Raw genomic sequence first — 14,527 nt, forward strand, 5'->3', positions numbered from 1 at the left:
AAAACTGTGGAAAGTAAACAATATACATTTAAACACCCAATGGAACAAAAAAAGAAAATATAAGGGAAATTAGCAAATACTTAGAGATGAATAAAAATGAAAACATTACATACCATAACTTATGGGACTCAGCAAAAGCAGTGCTAAGGGGGAAAATTATAGCTATAAATGATTACATTAAAAACAAGAAAGATTTCCAATCAGCAACCTAACTTTATAACAGAAGGAACTGGAAAAAGAAGAACAAACTCAAAGCTAGCAGAAGAGAGGAAACAATAAGGATTAGAGCAGAGATAGATGAAATAGAGAATATAAAAACAAAAGAGAAAATCAATGACACCAAAAGTTAGTTCTTTGAAAAGATCAGCAAAATTGGCAAACCTTTAGCTACATGGACTAAGAAAAAGAGAGAAAAGACTCAAACTACTAAAATCAGAAATGAAAGTAGTGACATTACTACTGATTCTACAGAAATAAAAAGGATTGTAAGAGAGTACTATGAACACTTGTACAACAACAAATTGTAGAACCTAAATGAAATGGACAAATTCCTAGAAACACAAAACCTCCCAAGACTAAATCATGAAGAAATAGAAAGTCTGAACAAACCTATAACTAGTAAGGAGATTGAATCAGTAATAAAAACTCTCCCCACAAAGAAATGTCCTGGACCTGATGGCTTCACTGGTGAATCCTACCAACATTTAAAGAAAAATACTAATTCTTCTCAAATTTGCAAAAAGAAAGAATGAAAGAAAGAAAGAAAAGGAGGGAATACTCCCTAACTATGAGCCAACTATTACCCTGATAACAAAGATAGACAAAGGCACCCTAAAAAAAGAAAACTACAGATCAATATCCCTTATAAACATTGTTGCAGAAATGCTCAGCAAAATACTAGGAAAACAGAATTCAGCAGCATATTGAAAGGATTATACACCATAACCAAGTGGGATGGTTCAACATATGAAAATCAATCAATGTAATGAAGGGGGAAAACCACATGATCACTCCAATTGATGCAGGAAAAGCATTTGAAAAAATTCAACATCCTTTCATGATAAAAATACTCAACAAACTAGAATAAAAGAAAACTACCTCATCATAATAAAAGCCATTTATGAAGAACTCACAGTGAACATCAGACTCAGTGGTGAAAGACTGAAAGCTTTTCCTCTAAGACCAGGAAAAAGGCAAGAGTGCCCACTTTCACCACTTCAATTCAATACAATACTGGAATTCTAAACAGTGCAATTAAGCAAAAAAAAAAAAAGAAAGAAAAGTCATCCAAATTGGAAAGGAAGAAGTAAAGTTATTTCTGTTCATGGATTATATGATCTAATATATAGAAAACCCAAATCCACAAAAAAATACTGTTAGAACTAATAAATTTTCAGCAAGGTAGCAAGTTATAAAGCCAATACACAAGAATCAGTTGCATTTTTATACACTGACAATGAGCTATCTGAAAAGAAATTACAAAAACAATATATATAACACCATCAAACTGAATAAAATACTAAGGAATTAACTTAACCAAGGAGGTGAAAGATTTGTACAATGAAAACTACAAAACATTGCTGAAAGAAATTAGATGAGATTGGGTGCATTCAGGGTGGTATGGCCATAGACTGAAAGAAATTAAAGAAGACAAATAGATGGAAAAGCATCCCATGTTCATGGAGTGAAAGACTTAATATTGTTAAAATGTCAATAATACCCAAAGTAATCTACAGATTCCAAGCAATCCATGTGAAAATTCCAACAATGTTTTTTGCAGAAATAGAAAAACCCACCTTAAAATTAATGTGGAATTTCAAGGGACCCCAAATTGCCAAAACAATCTTGAAAAGGAGCTAAAGCGGAGAACTTTACCCCTGATTTCAAAACTTATTACAAAGCTACAGTAATCAAAATGGTGTGGTACTGGCATAAAGACAGAGATATTGACCAATGGAATAGAATAGGGAACCGAAAAATAAACCCCTGAATGTTGTCAAATGATTTTTGGCAACAGAGCCAAGGCCATTCAATGGGGAAAGGACAGTCTATTCAACAACTGTTGCTGGAAAAACTGGTTATCCACAATGAAAAAGAATCATAGGGAACTCCCTGGTTGTCCAGTGGTTAGGACTCCATGCTTCCACTGCAAGGGGCACAGGTTCAATCCCTGGTTGGGGAACTAATCCTGCATGCTGTGTGGTGTGGCCAAAAATAAAAAAGAATCATATACAAAAATTAGCTCAAAACGGATCAAGGACCTAAATGTAAGACCTAAAACAATAGAAGACAACATTTCATAACGTTGGATTTAGTAATGATTTCTTGGACATGACACCAAAGGCACAGGTAACAAAAGGAAAAATAGACAAACTGCACTTCATGAAAATTTTAAAATTTTGTGCATCAACAGAGTAAAAAGGCAGCCCATACAATGGGAGAAGATATTTGCAAATCATGTATCTGACAAAAGATTAATATCCAGAATATATAGAGAACTCTTAAAACTTAACAACAAAACTTAACAACCTGATTCAAAATGAGCAAAAGACTTGAATAGATACCTCTCCAGAGAAAAGATACAAATGGCTAATAAGCACATGAAAAGATGCTCAACATCACCAATCATTAGGGAAATGCTAATCAAAAATGCAATGAGATGGCTACTATCAAAAAAATAGAATATGAGTGTTTGCAAGGACATGGAGAAATTGGGACCCTGGTGTACTACTGGTGGAAATTGGTACAGTCACTATGGAAAACAGTATGGTGTTTCCTCAAGTCATTAAAGACAGAATTACTATATGATCCAGCAATTCCACTTCTGTGCATATACCCCAAAAGTAGGGTCTCAAAGAGATATTTGTACACCCATGTTCATAGCAGTATTATTCGTAATAACTAAACCGTGGAAGCAACTCAAGTGTCCATCAGTGGATGAACGGATAAGCAAAATGTGGATATACATACAATGGAATATTGTTCAGTCTTAAAAAGGAAAGAGATTCTGCAGTATGTTTTCAACATGGATGAACCTTGGGGACATTATGCTAAATGAAATTACCCAGTCAGAAAAAGATACATACTGTATGATCCCACTTATATGAGGTACTTAGAATAGTCAAAATCATAAAGACAGAAAGTAGACTGGTGGTTACCAGGGGCTGGGGGCAAGGAATACGGGGAGTTATTGTTTAATGGGGATAGAGCTTCAATTTCACAAGATGAAAACAGTTACGGGGATGGACAGAGGTGATTTTTGCACAAGGATGTTAACGTATTTGATACCACTGAACTGTACACTTAAAAAATGGTTAAGATGGAAATTTTATGTTATGTGTATTTTATGAGAGAGAGAGAAAGAGAGACAGAGAGAGACAGAGATTGAGGCTTCTCTGCCTGTTCCACCACGGCCGGGGCTACTAACCCAAAAAGGATCTAGCGGGTTCCACGTGGTGTGAGTGGGGCCGGAGGACTGGGCTGCGATGCGCACCACTGGCGGACGGGGCACACCCGAGCACAGCCCCAGACGCCTCTCCAGGCCCGGGAGCACGCGCCTAGGGCTCCCCCTCCCCTGTGGACGCGCGCCCTCGGCCCCCTCGCGCAGGGACAGGGCGGGAGCTGGGTTGCAGACACTGCCCGGACAAGTTCACAGCCAGTCCTGCGGGTTCCATAGGCCAGCGGAGTGCTGGGGCCGTGCAGTCCCCGGAGCAGGCGGAAGGCGGGACCCCTCCCCTCACCCCACTCCGCCGCCCCGTTTGTCTTCCTCCTTCCCCGGCTCGCTCCCTCCCTCCGCGCCCCCGAGTCCCGCAGCCGGGCAGCCAATCCCAGCCGCGCTCCTGCCCGGCTGCTCAGGGTGGTGGCACGGAGCCCGCAGGCGGCTTGGAGAGCTCGAGCTTTGTGCCCAGCAGCAGGTAAGGTGCGCGGCGGGATCTGGGTCGAGTCGGGCTTTTCTAAAACCGTCAAGCAGGAGCCTGAAAACTGATGCTAGTGCGAGACCCGGCGCCCGCCCCGCTGCCGGGCCCACGAGCCCTCGGCGCCGCCCACCTGGCCCTTCGCGGGCCCGGCGCGGAGCTGGCGTTCTGGAGGCTCCGCTGGCCCGGGGTCCCGACGTGCTCCCCAGGGAGGGCCTGTCTCAAGTAAACAAAGACCAACTACTAAAAACATTGTATCTATGTTTCATTTGTAAAATGGTGATGGTTTGGGTTTTTATGCAGAGGTATTCGGCTCCTGCTGCGGGCTCGGCCGGAAGGGAATCCGGGAACCCGCCGCGCTGGGGTTGTGCTCCTCGGTAGGAACCCTGCGTAGGTCCCTTAAGCTCTCCTGGCCGCGCTCTCCTCTTTGGAAACTGGAAAATCTTATTATTTCAGATGTTGTTCTGAGGGTTACATGAATTAAGTGCACTCTTAAAAAAAAACTAAGGCTGAGCTCCCAGCAACAACAGGGTTACCTAGACACAGCTATTTCAAAGTACTGATAACCCCGAATTGTTCCACAAAGGAACTAAGGTAGTTTGCAACAAAATCACGTAGAATAGTAACAAGTCAGCATAGAATAAATATAACCAGATATTGGGAGCAGAGGTAATGTAAGACAGAAAATAAGTCAAGGGGAAAAAATAAAGTGTGAACTTGCTGTGAAAATGGAAATGTTCTGTATTTAATTAATTTACACTTAAATAGTGTGTCTATATGGAAAACAATATGGAGGTTCCTCAGAGAACTAAAAATAGAATCATCATATGATCCAGCAGTCCCACTCCTGGGCACGTACCGGGACAAAACTATAATTCAGAAAGATACGTGCACCCCATGTTCATAGCAGCATTATTTACAATAGCCAAAATGTGGGAACAACCTAAATGCCTATCGAAAGGTGAATGCATAAAGATGCGGTGCATATATACAATGGAATACTACTCAGCCATAAAAAAGAGTGAGATAATGCCATTTGCAGCAACATGGGTGCAACTAGAGACTATTATACAAAGTGAAGTGAAGTCAGAAAGCGAAAGACAGATACTATATGATATCACTTATATGTGGAATCTAAAATATGACACGAATGAACCTACCTACAAAACGGAAATAAATTCACAGACATAGAGATCAGACTTACAGTTGCCAAGGGGGACGGGGAGGGAGAGGGATGGACTGGGATTTTGGGGCTGGTAGATGCAAACTATTACATTTCGAATGGATAAACAACAAGGTCCTACTGTACAGCACAGGGAACTATATCCAGTCTCCTGGGATAAACCATAATGGAGAAGAATATTTCGAAAAGGAATGTATTTATGTGTATAACTGAGTCCCTTTGCTGTATACCAGAGACTGTACAACACTGTAAATCCACTGTACTTCAATTTAAAAAAGTGTGTGTCTAGTGGCTGCCTTATAGGACATTGCAGGTCTATATTGTTTTTCTACTGGAGTCTCAAATTTGTGTCTAGGAAAGTGAACTTGGTCATTTGCATTGTTCCTGTCATTTGAAACATACTTCCTTCATTCATTCCTCAAATATGAATGGCCTTGGAGGAAGTAGAGCCATTCCTTATAATTAACTAGAAAGACAGTTTTCTGTACTTCATTATTAGAGCACCCTGATATATTACCATGTGAAAGTTTACTCAGTTGAGGAACTGGGGCTGGGAGGGATGGAGTCAGTGAACATGGCATAATTTATAACTTTTTTTTAGAGTTTTGAATAAAAATGTTAACCTTTATAGGAAAATTTAAAAATATATAGATTCGCAAAAAGAAACAATCGCTAAAAATTTCACCACTCAGAGACATAATTGCAGTTAAGATTTTGATGTGTATATTTCCAGACCTTTGCCCCATGTAGCCATTTTATTTTCCTTGGTAGGCCCCAAAGTGTCAGCTCCCTCCAAGAAAGGAAAATCCAGTCTGGGGGCAAGGGTCGCTTTTACCTTAACCTTTGGACCTCTCAGGCCAACACCTGGCCTCATCCAACAAGGTCACCGTCTCCCTAATCCTTCTCTCGTACTTCTGCCAGTGGCCTGGCTTTGGGGCAGTGGTTATAGGCATCTGAGAGAGCATTTCGGAGAAGAGGAAAAGTCACAGCTGTGGTTCATTCCGCATGAGGAGTAATCCAGGGTTTCTCATCCTTGGCACTGTTGATATTTGGGGCTGGATAACTTTGTTGGGGGATGGCCGTCCCGTGTATTAGAAGATGTTTAGCAGCATGCTGGCTCACACCCACCCCCCCACTTCTCCTCATGACAATCAGCAGTGTTGGTTGAGACCACTTGGGTTAACGGAAATTGTTAAATTATTCATGACGTGCACTAAAGAGGTTCATATTCCAGTTTGCACGTAGGAGAAGGACTGAGATCGAAAGAGAGGCATAGCTTAAGCTAAGGAAGCTGTTTAGTCCTGGCTGTACGTTTCACTTACGGTGAGATTTTGGTGGGCAGGTATATCAGGATGGAAACAGGAAAAAACCACAAAAATGCAAGACACTTTTGAGGGGATTCCATAGAAGAGGGGGTAGGATTCGAGGAACCAGCAAATGACAGTGCGACACCCGGGGAGGACGGCTGGCGGGGTGCCATCCCCACGCTGGCCGGAAGGGGCAGGGAAGGGACTGGGATACCAGAGCTTGGAAGTGGGGGCCGGGTGGGTCGGTGGGTGGGAGAACTGGAGGAGGAGCCGCCCTCCAGGGCTGCTGTGGCCCTGGCAGAATGCGGCCATTGTCAGAGCAGCAGCTCAGCAGATGGGGGATAAGTTCACCAGCCTCTCCCTTCGTCACGAGTCCAAGTTCTTACTGCTCAGCCACATGACAGGCCACTAAATTGAGAGATAAAGTGTTAGGGCAAGGAATAGCAGCTTTTTTGGAAAGCCAGCAGACAGAGAAGATGGTGGACTTATGCCCCAAAGAACCATCTTACCCCCAAGTTAGAATTCAGGCTTCAGAGGGGAGGGGGTGTAGCAGATCGTTGTGAACTTCTTGGTGGGCCAGACCGGGAAGGGGATGTTCTTGCAGCGGTCCAGGTAGGTCTGCTGTAAACCTCCAACAAGAGGAATGTGATTCTCTGTTGTGCAACTTTTTATCTCTGTATGAAGGAAAATTGTTATACCTTCAAAGGTCAAGCCTGGGAGGCAGAGCCTTGAGAATGTGCTCTCATGTATATTTCAGGCTGTAGGCAACATTCTTTTACAAAGAAGTAGAGCCAGTATAAGGAAGCACAGGTAGCAGAGTGCAAAGGTGAGAGCTAAAGGAATAGATCCAGTATGGAGTCAGGTTTGTTCTTCTCTGTTACACCTTTCCCCTCCTGTACCCACGGAGCTCCTCCTCTGGCCAGTCCCTAGTGGAAGCTGGTGGGTGAAGCAACCCAGGTGATGCAGCCTGGGGAGGTCAGCCAGCTCCCGAGGGGGTGGGAGCAGAGCCGATGGAGAGCCACCAGAACCACCAGTAGTGTGTGATCTAAAGTCTTCTGCCTCTGTAGAATGAAAGTTTGAGGGCTCTAACTCTTAAGGGTTACCAGGGGAGGAAAAGGAGGTAGGCAAAAAATGTTTCTGAAAATTAAAACATATAACACATGCAGGGCACTGCTGCTTCTGACCTCTGACTCTGTTTCAAGCAGTAAGGTCAAGTCATGCTGTTTTAGCTACTGCAGGATTTTTTTTTTCCAGCTTTACTGAGGTCTAATTGACCAAAATTTCTGAGATAAACTATACAGTGTGATGATTTGATACACGGATACATTACGAAAGCATTCTCTCCAAGTAAATTAACACACGTTTACTGGTTTTGGTTTTGGTGAGAACATTTAGGTTCTACTCTCAGCAGATTCCAGTTATTCAAGACAGTGTTATCAACTATAGTTACCATTAGGTCCTCAGACCTTATTCATTTTGTAACTAAAAATTTGTGCCCTTTTATCAGCCTCTTCCTATTTCCCCAATACCCCAGCCCCTGGGAACCACTTTTCTAATCTCTGTTTCTGTGAGTTTGGTGGGGGGTTTTTTTCTTTTAGATTCCACATATAAGTGATACCAGGCAGTATTTGTCTTTCTCTGCCTGGCATATTTCACTTAGCATAATGCCATCCGGGTTCACCTATGTTGTCAAAAATGACAAGATTTCCTTCTTTTTTAAGGCTGAATAATATTCCATATGTTGTCATCCCTTGGTATCTGCAGGGGATTGGTTCCAGGAGCCCCCGTGGATACCAAAGTCCTTGGATGCTCAAGTCCCTTATATAAAATGGTATAGTAGAGTGAACATAGTTGGTTCTCCCTATCTGTGGGTTTCACATCCTCAGATATGGAGGGCTGACTGTATATGGATCACATTTTCTTTTTCCTTTCATCCGTCAACACTTAGCTTGTTTCCAGGTCTTGGCTGTTGTCATAATGCTGCAGTGAACGTGGAAGTACATATATATCTCTTCAAGATAATTATTTTCTTCCCTTTGGATATATACCCAGAGGTGGGATTGCTGGATCATACAGTAGTTCCATTTTTAATTTTTTGAGGAATCTCCATGCTGTTTTCCATAGTGGCTATACCAGTTTACATTCCCATCCACAGTGCACAGAGGTTCCCTTTTTTCTACACCCTCACCAGCATTTGTTAACTCTTTTCTTTTTGATAATGGCCATCCTAACGTGTGAGGTGATTTCTCTTTATGGTTCTGATTTCAGTTTCCCTCACGATTAATGATGTTGAATGCTGAAAACCTTTTCGTGTACCTGTTGACCCTTTGTATGTCTTTGGAAGAATGCTTATTAAGTTTCTCTGCCCATTTTTAAAAAAAATTTTTGGCCGCAGTGCGTGGCATGTGGGATCTAGTTCCCCGACCAGGGATCGAACCCATGCCCCCTGCAGTGGAAGTGCAGAGTCTTAAGCACTGGGCCGCCAGGGAAGTCCCTCTGTGCATTTTAAAATTGCGTTTGTGGTTTTTGCCATTGAGTTGTATGAGTACCTTGTATATTTTGGATATTAACCCCTTATCAGATATGTGGTTTGCAAATACTTTCTCCCATTCCGTGGCTTCCTTTGCTGTGCAGAAGCTTTTTACTTTCATGTAGTCCGACTTGTTTATTTTTATTTTTGTTGTCTTTGCTTTTGGTGTCAAATCCAAAAAAATCATTGCCAAGACCAATGTGAAGGAGCTCACCCTTTATGTATTCTTCTAGACTTACAGTCTCAGATCTTAGGTGGTGCCATACAAACTTTAGGATTGCTTTTTCTGTTTCTGTGAAGAATACCGTTGGAATTTTGATAAGGATTGCTTTGAATCTGTAGATCACTTAGGGTAGTATGGACATTTTAATAATATTCATTCTTCCAATCCATGAGCAAAGAATATGTTTTCATTTATTTGGGTCTTTTTCGATTGCTTTCTTTCATGTCTTACAGTTTTCATTGTAAAGATCTTTTTTTAAATTGAAGTATAGTTGATTTACAATGTTTTGTTGATTTCTGCTGTACAGCAAAGTGATTCAGCTATACATACATATACATTCTTTTTTTCTGTATTCTTTTCCATTATGGTTTATCACAGGATATTGAATATAGTTCCCTGTGTTATACAGTAGGACCTTGTTGTTTGGCCCAGCCTTTCTTACCTGTTTTGATGTGGGTATTTTCTCATTCACCAGGTATGTAGGAGTCGCTAAGCTAGTTTCTGGATCTCTTTCAGAAGGGATTGCTCCCAGGGTAGCTGTACATTCAGTGTGTCTGTGGCAGAAGGGGAGCTCAGGAGCCCTCTATGTTGCCATTTTGGTCAAATTTACTGCAGGATTTCTTTAAACTTCTTCATCCTGCATATTCCAACTCAGTTGTGCTGTTTGGTTCACTATTATAAAACATAGCTTTGCTGGTGCCTGAATAAATAGTTGGATATTTTCTATATATCTTGTACAGAATGATTTTTCTTGTAGCTTAACTGTTTACTTTTTTTTAATCATCACAGAAACCACATCATAATACCTCAGAGTTTGAAAAGGCCTTACAGTTTCTCACCTGATATCTGAGAATTTGCAGAATCTTAAAAATAAAAATGCATGAAAAAATATACATGTATCAAATTATCATAGGTACAGCTTAAACTTATAGGATGTTATCTGTCAATTACATCTCTATAAAGCTGGAAGACAGCTGCATAGGAAAACAAAATAGGCACAAAACAGCAGAAAAGCACCATATGCTCAGTGTAGAGCATAACACGATTTATGCAGTTAACATCAAGGTCACAAATAACACACTGTGAAATCTTGCTTATAAAAAAAAATCTTGACTGATCTGCTAAGGAAAGAAAATACATTCTTTCTAGCGAGCTTTTAAATTGTTAAAGACAAAAGTTACATTTACAGGGATTCCTCCTGGGTGGAAGATTTATCTTCCTTGGGCCCCCACCACACACACTTGTCATTTGTGCTGTGCTCGGATGTTCCAGCAGTTTGTCGTTTCCGAAAGCACTTGGCCAGAAAGAACTAGTCTTTCAGCAATAGGAGACCAAGGTTTTGACCTGGACTTTCTGGGGGATCAGTACCTAACGACATGTATGGGTCCCCCCTGGAATGTCCTGGTCTCACCCCACTTTTAAAATTTAGTTGTACTGCAGTTGCATTGTTTGCAATTATTTGAGTTAATAAGCTGCCCTTTTAAAGAAGGGACACACCCTGGTAAGCCTAAATACAGGATATCAGTAAAAGGCAAAAGGTTTTGAAATGGCCACGAGGAGGAACAGAAGGTACATGGGGCAGGTGGGAGGGGCTTGAAAGTTGGGGTGGGAAGGACAGTGGCTTCTGTTTGGAGACAGTGCCGCGGAAAGCTTCACCTGTTCAGCACTGTTGTACCTGGCGTCTCAGGGCAGCAGCTTTACTATAGCACTGATAACCTGAGCTTTGTCCTAGTTCACGTGTGTCTGTCTGCCCCTGAGAGAACCAGAAGAGAAGCTAATAACCTCCAGTTAACCAAGCCAAACATGGAAGACAGCTAAAGCAAAGGAGAACAAACTAATAGAAGTGAGTTCGAATTTACGGCACATCAGCACTGGAAGAGTGTGTAGGGGTCATGTAACTTTGTCCGAGCTCATCCCCCCGACCCCCAGCTTTTTCAAGGTGCAGGAACCAAGTTGCTCAGAGACCATGTGCCCTGGCCTCTGTCACAGAGCTAGTGGGTACCCAGGCCAGGTTTAGAACTAGTCTCTTTTTTAAGAAATTTGTTTTATTGAAATGTAGTTGATTTACAATGTTGTGTTAATTTCAACTGTACAGCAAAGTGGTTCAGTTATACATGTATGCACGTTCTTTTTCATATTCTTTTCCATTATGGTTTATCACAGGATATCGAATATAGTTCCCTGTACAGTAGCACTGTGTTGTTTATCCATTCCATATATACTAGTTTGTATCTGCTAGCCCCAAACTCCCAATCCATCCCTCCCCTACACCCTCTTCCCCTTGGCAACCACCGGTCTGTTCTCTATGTCTGTGAGTCTGTTTCTATTTCGTAGATAAGTTCATTTGTGTCACACTTTAGATTCCACATATAAATGATATCATATGGTATTTGTCTTTCTCTTTTGAACTTACTTCACTTAGTATGATAATCTCTAGGTCCATTTCCCAGAGGGTAGCTTGTCTGCTGCCGGAGATACGGGGGAAGGAGAAACCTATTCGAAAACGCTTTAAGCAGGTTATTTATGCAAAAGTGTTGACTTTTTTCCTTTAACTTTCTAGTGAACCACTGCAGCCTGAGCTGTTGTTTGTAATTATGCAGTAATTCAGGAACTAACTTGAGATTCTTCTTTTTTCTTTAAGTGGCTTCCCCTAGAGAGGCACACCATATATTTCTGGGTGGGAAGGCTGAATCCTAATTTAATTTACAAATTTGATGCAATCATAGGCACAGTTCCTATGGAAATTTTTTTTTTTTCTTTAACTTGACAGAGCTGTTGTAAACTTCATCTAGATGTCTGAGCAAGCAAGACTAGATAAGAATACTGAACAAGTTAGTGAGAGAACTTGAACTACCAGATAGCAAAACATACTGTAAAGCTACAGTAAACAACATATTATAGGCACAGGAAGCCGGGTCAGTGGCACAGCCCAGAAGGTGAAAGAAAGAATAACCATATGCATAAGAATTTAAGTATGAGCCATTGGGGCAAAGAATGAAAGAGTCAGTAAATGATGTGAGAACAACTCAACTATTTGGGAAGATTACAGGAGAGTCTTATCTCATGCCATATACCAAAATATAATTTAGATTGATTAAAACTAAACATATAAATAAAGGGGAAAAAAGTTAAAAATCTAAATGAAAATTAAAATGTATATATAAGTCTTTCTAAACATAATACTAAAAGTCAGAAACTTAAAGCCTTTTAGGCTTTTAAATATTATTAAAAGTATTTTCAATATTGTTAAAAATATTAAACCCTTGAAATAAAAAACAAACCAAAGTAAATCTTCTTGCACCCCAATGTTTATTGCAGCACTATTTACAGTAGCCAAGACATAGAAGCAGCCTAAATGTCTACCAACGGAGGAATGGATAAAGAAGATGTGGTACATATATACAATGTAATATTACTCAGCCATTAAAAAGAACAAAATAATGCCATTTGCAGCAACATGGATGGACCTAGAGATTATCATATGAGGTGAAGTTAGTCAGAGAAAGACAAATATTATATGGTATCACTCATATGTGGAAGCTAATTTAAAAATGATACAAATGAACTTATTTATAAAACAGAACAGACTCACAAATTTCTAAAACAAACTTAACGGTTACCAAAGGGGAAACATGGGGGGAGGGATAAGTTAGGAGTTTGGGATTAACATACACACACTACTGTATATAAAATAACCAACAAGGGCCTACTGTACAGCACAGGGAACTCCACTGAGTATTCTGTAATAACCTATATGGGTAAAGAATCGAAAAGAGAATGAATCTTTGTATGTGTATAACTGAACCACTTTGCTGTACACCTGAAACAAATACAACATTGTAAATCAACTCTACGCCAATAAAAATAAATAAATAAAAATAAAATACACTAGAGTACAGGGGAAAAAAGTAAATCTTCTTGTTATAGGGTTAGGTCTTAGATCTTTTCTTTTCTTTTTCTTTTTTTTTTTTTTTTTGCGTTATGCTGCCCTCTCACTGTTGTGGCCTCTCCCGTTGCGGAGCACAGGCTCCGGACGCGCAGGCTCAGCGGCCATGGCTCACGGGCCCAGCTGCTCCGCGGCATGTGGGATCTTCCCCGACCTGGGCACGAACCCGTGTCCCCTGCATCGGCAGGCGGACTCTCAACCACCAGGGAAGCCCTAGTCTTAGATCTTTTAGAATGTATTAAATGTAGAATAAAGTTCTCCCTGGGTTCTGTTCAGACTTTAATGGGTCTTGGCAGGACAGTGGGGAGGAAGGGAGAGATGTGTGATGGGCAGGGAGGGTGCTGAAAGGTGGCCTGGGGTTGCTGCCTACCCCAACAGTGCCATCTTATTACAAGGGAAGTTGAAAGCTGGAGAAGGAGTATGGAAAGAATCCTGGCCAGGATACCCCTGTTGAACGTGCTTTATAAGTAATAATGCAATTCACCCTTGGTAATTGACCGCTGGTGCCTAAGGTGGTAAGGTTTCTAGGTGGGGTCCTTTCTCATCCATGTGCATCTCTGCAAATTGGTTTGGTTTTGTTTTGCATTCCCCAGATTCTGTGGGAAAGGTAGTAAAGTTCATAAGTAATGTTTTATTGACTTTTTATAGGAAACCTTTTCTGGAAGTTGTTATTAGAAAGGGAAGGCAAGCAACAGTAATGTTTCTACAAGAACAAAGGACTCAGGGCAATTTAGTGATTTCTCCTGTGGGGACTGGAGACAGAATTGGAAAGCAGTGGTTATTACAAGATACTGAATATATCAAGAAGAAGATGTGGCACATATATACAATGGAATATTACTCAGCCATAAAAAGAAACGAAATTGAGCTATTTGTAATGAGGTGGATAGACCTAGAGTCTGTCATACAGAATGAAGTCAGAAAGAGAAAGACAAATACCGTATGCTAACACGTATATGTGGAATTTAAGGGGAAAAAAGTGTCATGAAGAACCTAGGGGTAAGACAGGAATAAAGACACAGACCTACTGGAGAATGGACTTGAGGATATGGGGAGAGGAAGGGTAAGCTGTGACAAAGCGCGAGAGAGGCATGGACATATATACACTACCAAACGTAAGGTAGATAGCTAGTGGGAAGCAGCCGCATAGCACAGGGATATCAGCTCGGTGCTTTGTGACCACCTGGAGGAGTGGGATAGGGAGGGTGGGAGGGAGGGAGACTCAAGAGGGAAGAGATATGGGAACATATGTATATGTATAACTGATTCACTTTGTTATAAAGCAGAAACTAACACACCATTGTAAAGCAATTATACCCCAATAAAGATGTTAAAAAATTAAAAAAAATAAAATTAAAAATAAAAAGAGTTCCCTGTGTTCTACAGGAGGTCCTTGGTTATCTATTTTACATATAGGAGTGTGT

General features: G+C 41.0%; 2 protein-coding genes across 5 annotated transcripts in view; one reads left to right on the forward strand and one right to left on the reverse strand.

Annotated features, from left to right (window-relative positions):
* Positions 1-14,527, reverse strand: part of COA1 (cytochrome c oxidase assembly factor 1) — a 141,560-nt gene that overhangs the window by 120,537 nt on the left and 6,496 nt on the right. The gene's annotated exons all lie outside the window — the stretch shown is intronic.
* Positions 3,808-14,527, forward strand: part of BLVRA (biliverdin reductase A) — a 55,806-nt gene continuing 45,086 nt past the window's right edge. The window contains exon 1 of the mRNA XM_024746589.1: positions 3,808-3,914. The gene's annotated coding sequence lies outside the window, so the exon portion shown is untranslated. The remainder of the gene's footprint in view (positions 3,915-14,527) is intronic.

The sequence above is a fragment of the Neophocaena asiaeorientalis genome, unplaced genomic scaffold (genome assembly GCF_003031525.2).
Source record: "Neophocaena asiaeorientalis asiaeorientalis breed wild unplaced genomic scaffold, Neophocaena_asiaeorientalis_V1.1 scaffold68, whole genome shotgun sequence".
Lineage (NCBI taxonomy): Eukaryota > Metazoa > Chordata > Mammalia > Artiodactyla > Phocoenidae > Neophocaena > Neophocaena asiaeorientalis.